This window comes from Chinchilla lanigera, unplaced genomic scaffold (genome assembly GCF_000276665.1).
Source record: "Chinchilla lanigera isolate Chin_1 unplaced genomic scaffold, ChiLan1.0 scaffold00091, whole genome shotgun sequence".
In the NCBI taxonomy this organism is placed as follows: domain Eukaryota; kingdom Metazoa; phylum Chordata; class Mammalia; order Rodentia; family Chinchillidae; genus Chinchilla; species Chinchilla lanigera.
This window is the reverse complement of record NW_004955492.1, coordinates 1,647,409-1,655,868: the sequence shown is the minus strand read 5'-3', so window position 1 is coordinate 1,655,868 and position 8,460 is coordinate 1,647,409. Positions and strand designations below refer to the sequence as shown.

Here is an 8,460-nt window from a genome sequence, read left to right as displayed (position 1 = left end):
CCGGAGTATCTTCTTTAAAGTGGATATCTATCCCCTGCCACACACTGGTTCATATGTTCAGAGCAATCACATAAACCCCAAACATTACTCTTGGCTTTTCTGGCTGATATATCCTTCTAATTTTTAGGGTCCATTTGGCTTTTTTCTGATTTATTCTGTTTCTGATTAATATTCTTTACATATTACTCTCTTCATGATGCTTTCCTCATAGTAGGTCTATTTGCTATTCTTTACTAATCTGTCAGCTAGAGAAATTCACATCATTAATATTAAAATAAAATATAAATAAGAAATTCATTTAACATTCTTTGTGGGAATATCATTCAATGAAACATTTTACTACTATTTATTATAAGTATTCAAAATGACTAAGAACAAAGGCATTCATTATAAAAGTAATTGGCATTTAGATTGCAGGAAATAAAGTAATTTAGAAAGTAGACTTTACCAAAAAAAGAAAAGGGAATGTATGTAGCCAAATTTTGTCAAGAAGAAGTAAGCTAATCCTAAAGGAAAAACTCTTACCAGAACTTGAGAAACAGAAATACCTGCTCTTGTAGCAATGCGATGCATGGCAGATGGTCATAAATATTACCAGAAATATAAAATATACATTGTTAATTCATTTTATATTTTTAGAGGCAGCAACTAACACTGCTTACAAGTCAAATTACTCATTAAAATATACAACTAAAAAGTATTATTTTTATTACATAAATAAGAATACATTCAGTTTTTTCGTCATTAAATAATCTCTTCACCTTTTAAGGACACCACACGAACTCTTAAACTGTCATAGAGATAGCATCGGTTCTTCATTTAAAGACATTGGGCTTTTTCCCTGCCGCCGCCGAGTCAAGCCGAGGCGCAGGCTCAGGTGTGGTCAAGTTTCGGCTTCATCCATAACCCGCCGCCATGGCCAAGGAAGGCATTGCTGCTGGAGTTGTAATGGACGTCAATAATGCTTTACAAGAGGTGCTGAAGACCACCCTCATCCACGACGGCCTAGCACGCTGAATTTGCGAAGCTGCCAAAGGCTCAGACAAGTGCCAAGCCCATCTTTGTGTGCTTGCATCCAACTGTGACGAGCCTATGTACGCAAAGTTAGTGGAGGCCCTTTGTGCTGAACGCCAAATCAACCTAATTAAGGTTGATGACAACAAGACACTAGGGGAGTGGGTAGGCCTCTGTAAAACTGACCAGAGGGAAAACCCGGTAAAGCGGTTGGATGCAGTAGTGTGGTGGTGAAGGACTACGGCAAAGAACCTCAGGCCAAGGATGTCATGGAAGAATACTTCAAATGAAAGAAATGAATGAATAAAAATTTTGGCCCACTTAAAAAAAAATAAAGACATTGGAAAGATATTTAATCTTTTCATGAAGAATTAATGTCTATGGTCAGTGGTAGGATGTTGACCTAGAATCCAGGTGTACTTAACAGCTTATTGCTTCTCAGAGAAGGTTTATGTCTTAACTTCTTTGGGGATATTGATGAAGTGGGAAATGCAAAAAGTAATCGATACGTTCATCAGACTGATTTTCTAACTAATTGTCCATAGCAGCAAGGTAATTGTCCACCTTACTGCAATAATCAGTAAGGAGTATGTAGCATGAAAGTGTAGATCTATGCCCAGGAAAGGATTAAGGAAGCAGTATCTGATCTCAACTCTAGGCCAGGATGAAGATGGGGAGGAAAAGCCAATGTGATGTCCAGTTTGGTCAGTACAGCGATTGGGAAAGAAGTTCATAAAAATGCAAGTATCTGGCCAGTAAGGATCGTGTCTCTTTGCAAAGTATGTTCCCATTCATTCCCTAATTGAGGATGCACCACTGCACCCTGGACTGGGCATGTGCTTCCTGGTGCAGATATTTGGAATAGGAAAGACCAGCACCCCTGAAGAGAAGGGCTGTTGAGATACTTCCAGATTTCTGCAGGACAGCATCCCAAATTCCAAGGGCAAGACTGCTCTGGTAGGTATCTAAGAGCAATGCTTCATTAACTGATATTTTATCATTTATCTCTATCTTCTTGAAGAATATGGTATTTCTATTTAAGGCACTGGATTTTTCAAGATTGCAAGCCACACTGAAGAGGCAACTCTAATTATACAAACCATATAGGACTATCTAATTTAGTGTTTGGTTTTCTAAGCTTTTTGATCTGTCATCTAGCCTCTGTTTTAGGACTGGAATGAGAAAAATGTAGAGGGCTAAATAGTCTGTAGGGAGGAGGAATGTGCAATTTTTAATTGTTGAGATTTTCAAAATGCAAACAGGAAGATTGAATTAGAGGACATGTAGACTCAAATTTATTAACATTTAATACATGCAACCTAAGAGTGTACATTATATATTTTTGGGTTTACATTATTATTTGATCCAGAGCAAGCTCAACTTTTCCTTTGGCCCATTGCCACCGCTTGGTATAAAGTGTGTTGTAGATAGTTTCTGCTATCAGTCTGGCTATGGAAGCAAGCACTTTCCAGGAGACTAAACAAATCCAAGCCATATGTATGAGATGTCTTTGACAAGCAAACCCCTCAGGGACACTGTCTATGTTAGTTGCTTCCACACACAGTATGGTTAATAATTTTCTATGCAGAAAAATTTTGGAGTCAGCATCAATATTCCCTTTGGTATTCTCCTTGATAACTAAAAAGCAAGCGACCAAGAACTGTCTGCATGTATCCAAGACATTGGAACACCTTGAGAAGGAGCCTTGGACTTGACCCACAGCAATAAAGCATACTGTGCTTTGATCCATGCTATCTCTTAAAGGATATCAGAATAATTTTTAGAAAAGTGTTGTCAACATTCACAGTTTTGACCAAACCAGGAATATAATTCTTATGATGATGACCACTATCAAGATAAGACTGGGAAATCTGAATGACTGCCAAATTTTTTTCAATAAAACTGATAACACAGCCCAAAGACATAATTACAACAGACAGAACAAAGTTGGTCATGTGACTCATCACACAGGATAAGGACTATTAGAATGACAACATTTTTATCATCCCCTTAGTCTCCATTGATGACTTTCCAGGGAAATATGTTGAGTGGATGTGTCTTCGAGCTCATTAATGAGTTGGAAATGGAAGTCAATATTTTTCTCAAAAAATGGAAATGAGCAGGAGAAATGAAGCCCCGGTAACTCACTTTGAGCAGAGGAATAAGCATGATACAGTCATGAATCGCTTGATTATGGGGGTAAGTTCTGAGAAGTGTATCATTTGGTGATGTCATTATGTGAACATCCCAGAACATGTTACACAAATTCACATTGTACTTCAGGCTGGGGATATAGCTCAGCAGCATAACTGCCTACTTGGAAAGTGCAAGGTCCTGAGTTCAATCCCTGGTACCAAAACAAATAAACAAACAAAGAAAAACTTACCTTGCATAGTTTAGTCACTGCATAAGGCCTCATAAGGAAATCAAGTGATGTGGTAAACACAAGCGTGTGAGGATGCTGCTGGAATAACATGGCATACTATTTTTAAGTAAGCTTATTTTTTGTCAGTAGAAAGAATACACTCTAAAACCATGATTTAAAGTATAGAAGATTTGCACAATAGCATCATTTTATATCAAGCAGCAATACACTGAGCTGTGATGGTTCTACAGTTATGACAACTCTTAGCAACAGGCATTTTTCAGAACCATTATAATTCCACATTGTCAGATGTGCAGTTCACCATGGACTAACATATTGTTATGTGCACATAATGGTACTGCAGTGGCCAGAAGAAACACCAAAATGACACCCAGAATTTGGAGGCAGTGAACAGCCTTATTTTACACCAGTGGTCCTCGCCGGGCTTGCTCCCAACAATAAAGAAAGTCAAGCTCAGCCCTCTGATGGTCTGGAGTTTTTATAGGGTTTTACAGGCAGGAAATACTGAATCAAAACTGTAGACTTTTGATAGGATAGGGCAGATCCTGTGACTTTGGTGAACAAGTAGGTCAAATGGGAAACCGAAACATAGTGCCCAAGCTGTTGGCAAGGATGTAGAACCAAGAAGTGAACTGCAGGCATCCATGAAAAAGAAATGAAAAGGCCATATGATATGGGGCATGTTGGACAAATAAAAATAGAATAAAAGGGGCTTTTCCACTTTAATACCACACATGCAGTTGGTGTGAGCACCGCCTCCTCCAGTAAGCCCATAGGCCAATTCTGTCTGGGTTTCCTAACAGGTGATGGAAAGAATACAATTTGAAAATTTCCTGACAAATACTCCATGACTCCTGCCCCAGATGTAGGAAAGTCATAGCAGATTGCAAGGTGACTGTGAAACTGTCTATAATGACAAAAATGGAGTTGTCTCTTCAGGAATATCAAGGTAAAGCCCCTCAGACTGGATTCTAAGCTTGATGACCTCTGCTTACTGAGAGATCTTCTGTATAACATCTGGATTGTAGCTTCCACTTGAGAACACTCTTCTTTACCTGCTTCTCATCCCTGACTTCCAGATCCTGAGTGTACTAAATTTGGGCTTCTTCTGAAATAGGTTGCAGATTTGACACAGCCATATTGCCTATACACTCCAGCAGAAATCTACGATCTCCTGCAACTCTGATCTAAGCTGCTTTCACAGAATGTCACAAAAGAAACTTGACCTGTGATGTTGGGTCTCAAGGAAATTATTCTTAAAGTATAGCAGGAACACATGCAGGAAAAAGAGCTGATAACTCCTTTTAATCTGCCCAAGTCTGCTGTGCAAGGTGGCACATCCAGCCTACCTTTCAGTCTTCAAAACTGGGGCTTTGAACTCCAACCACCAGAGATCCAAAAAATGTACATCTCCCACCCTAGACCCTTTTCCACCTCTGGACACTTACTTTACATACACACTCATAACATTTTAGGTCACTAATTTCCAACTGGCAATTTATGAAAAGGGAAAATAAAAGCAGATACATGGGGTATACATGGTACACACTAAGACTGTAGGTTACTGGAACATCAATAGCTACCAATTGCAAGAGAAATGAAGACATAAAAGTGGATAGAGAAAAAGAAACCACAAAACCCCAAATTTTATTGCCACTTAGTCCCATGATGGCTATTTGTAATATCTTTGTATCAAAAGGCCTGGTTAATTTGTTTCTGTACTCTCTATGTATGAAAGTACCAAATTATCAAAATAAACATTCCAGTGCTTTTCTGAGTAACAGACAGATCAGGTGTGAAGAAGAAAATAATAACTATCAGGATATAAGCAAAGGGATTACTTTCTGCAAGGATGTTAAGTGAATTTCATTTTATTTGCCAGCTCTCTTTCATTTATGGGACTTCTGGGAGTGCTATATTGCTAAAGAATGTCAGAGTATATCCACTAAAAAAATAAAGAGAGCCAAAGCTGCTTAATGATGTCTTCCATAATTTTGGAGACTTTGGTGAGAATATGGAATGTAGAAAGGATTAGGAGGAGACCTGGGTCTTGCATTTTCAACCTAAAGAAAATTGTGCTGTGGGCCAAGGTAACAAGGGGTATTACTGACATTTTAAAATATATGTAGTTTAATCCTCAAAATTTTTGAATATTACTAAATAAGAAAAATGTGATATGATGTTTTCAGTTCTTCTGGGAAAATACAAAGAAGGGGAATAGCTGGATTGAATGGAACATCTAGTCCTAGTTTACTGGGGAATTTCCAAACTGATTTCCACAGTGGTTTCACCAGTCTACACTCCCACCAGCAGTGGAGAAGTTTTCTTTTCTCTCTACAGCCTTGCCAGCATTTGTTATTGGTTGATTTCTTACTGCTAGCCATTCTTACTGGGGTGAGATGGAATCTCAGTGTTGTTTTAATTTGCATTTCACAAATGATTGATGATGTTGAAAACTTTCTCATGTATTTATTTGCCATTTGTATTTGAGACATTGTGAAAGGGCAGGAAACTGCTTGAAAGAAAAGAACTTGGATGATGGAAAAGAGAAAAAAAATAAGGGGGAAAAATACATATGTATACAAAGGATAGCTAACAGTTATACTACTGACTTTGATTGCTGTGTTGAAATGAACAGTTAATGTTTAAGTGTATGATCAATCTTACATGTCTATATTTATCTGAGTATCCAAATTGAGGATATCAATATGTAATACAACAACCATTGTTAATTTCCTATCACCTTGTCTGAGATTCTGTATTGATTTTATCATTTTTGTGCTATTTTCTAGGTGTATGTGTGTTTGTTAAGATGTTTTCATTCTTTTATCTTTAAAATTTAAAATGTCTGCTTCTATAGCTGAGTTCAAATAGCCTCTTATGATTTCAACTGAATTTGCAAAACTATAGGCAGCCTCAAATGGATGAAGAATAATTCAACAGGCTTCTATTTGGAATACTTTGATGGTAGTAAATTTTTAATTTCTATTTTATTTTTAAGGCTGATGGTAATGGTACTTTTTTTAAAGAATGAACTTTTACCACATTCGTTAGGTCTTTAGGGGAAAAATAAAGAGTTAAGAATCCTGGGAACTTCTCTTACATATGGGTCATTAATTAGCTTTGTGACCTGGCATAAATCACATTGTGCACCTCAGTTTCAATAAACTGAGTGCCCATCAGCTAAAATAACAATAAAATCATTATAAGTCTAGGAAAATTCATATTCAATGACAAATAAAAAACTGTTACAGGAATAATGCATCACATGTACAATATCTTATCACACTTTAACTCCCCATCCATGTTCTAACTATAATCTTCCCAGGAGATACCAAAAACCCAGGTCATAAAGATAGGTTGGAGATGCCTGACTTTCTGGGTAAACAAAAACAAGAATTGCAAACAGACCTTCTTCATCCATTGACTTTTATTACTAAGCCTGTCAGGACATTATTATTCCTGAATTGAAATAATAAGAAATAAAACCTGATTTTTGAGAAAAAATCAAATAGAACTGTTTTTAAGTCTATTATTTTGGAGTGATTTAATATCAAACATCTGTATCTTGTCTCAGAGCAGGTGTCCTTTCAGCACATTCTGGTCATGAAAAACTCCAGATGGCCTCGGATGAGATCTGTTGCTTCCAAGTCTTGTCTTTCATCATGTGTTCAAATGCAAACAAGAAGAGGTAAAATGATTCGTTCGTCATATTTTTACCAGATCCACAATGTGGTTGCAGTGAACTGGAGAATCCTGACAGGGTTATCAGAGATTTTGTCCATTTGTCCATTTACATGGCAAAACATGTCAAAAATAGTAGTTAAGGAAAACTGTTTTATTAAACAAATTAACAAAATTGTAAATAAGGGAGGCAGACTACAAAAAGTAAAAGCATCATTAGATTCCAGGTATATTTCCTCCTTCACAGACCCTTATCCACTTATGAAATTCTAAATCACATTTGTGAAGCAGAAATATCTTCACTCAGGGTACAAATTCAGTAAAATGATAAGCTGAAAGCACATTTTTAAAGTTTCCAAAAAAGTTAAGTTTCCAATAAGTTAAATTAATGGCCTGAATAAAAACCACCACCATCACCACCACAACGACAAAATCCACAAGTAAAACAACGAGAATTTTACTGGACTCAATACTTGTAATAATGAGGAGCGATGGATGATTGTGCTATTAAAACCTCATCAATTTTTACTATTACTTTTTAATCATGGGATTTAGAATATCTGGATAGTCTAAATAATAAAGTTATAAATGGACAATCTCAACCTATTGAAATCATAATAAATATTACAGAAGTGATTTTTTGGATAAGTTTTACTTGCGACCTTATATTGAAATTATAATGGAATGTTTTTAAAATAGAAGCACACAGTATAGAGATAATTTAACCAACATACATCCATGCACACCCACACTCATTATAAGAGATAACAGGTATCTTAGTCAATGTACAGGCAGGCACATGTTGTAAGAGGAGGTATTTGAGTTCCAAAAAAGATATCATTTCTGCAAAAACTTTATTGCTTCCTAGAGGCTGAGTTAAACCTCCTATGTGTTCTTATTCTAATACTCCTGGTACTTTTAGGAATATGTCTCTGACCTCATTTCCACAGACTTCCTGAGCATCTGTTTTCCCAAGTTCGGCCATGAATTTTCTCACTTGTGTACCTAAGTGCTTGATAAAATTCATAACACAATGAGTCTGCTCTGTAAATTATTCCTAAATAAATAAATGATGTTACACATGTGAAAAAGTTTCAAAATTTGATCATAAAATCCGCATGTATTATAACCACTTTTGATCACTGAAATATTTGCTCCTATGCATTGTGGAAAGGAGAGACAATGGCTTGGCATACAATGTTCCTCAACACCACAGCAAAAGATGTGCATAACGCTTTCGCTTAAGGCTTTATAAATTCTCAAGACAAATAGTAGAAACATATTGTTTAATGGGGCTTACCTTTTTTTTTAACTTTTAAATGAATTTTATTTTCATCAACCTTATCAAGAATCAATCTTAGGGGCTGGGGATTTAG

The 8,460-nt window shown here is 36.5% G+C and overlaps 1 pseudogene; it reads left to right on the top strand.

Moving 5' to 3' along the window:
• Positions 1–915: 915 nt before the first annotated feature.
• LOC102015530 lies at positions 916–1,313 on the top strand (annotated as a pseudogene).
• The last annotated feature ends 7,147 nt before the right edge of the window (positions 1,314–8,460 follow it).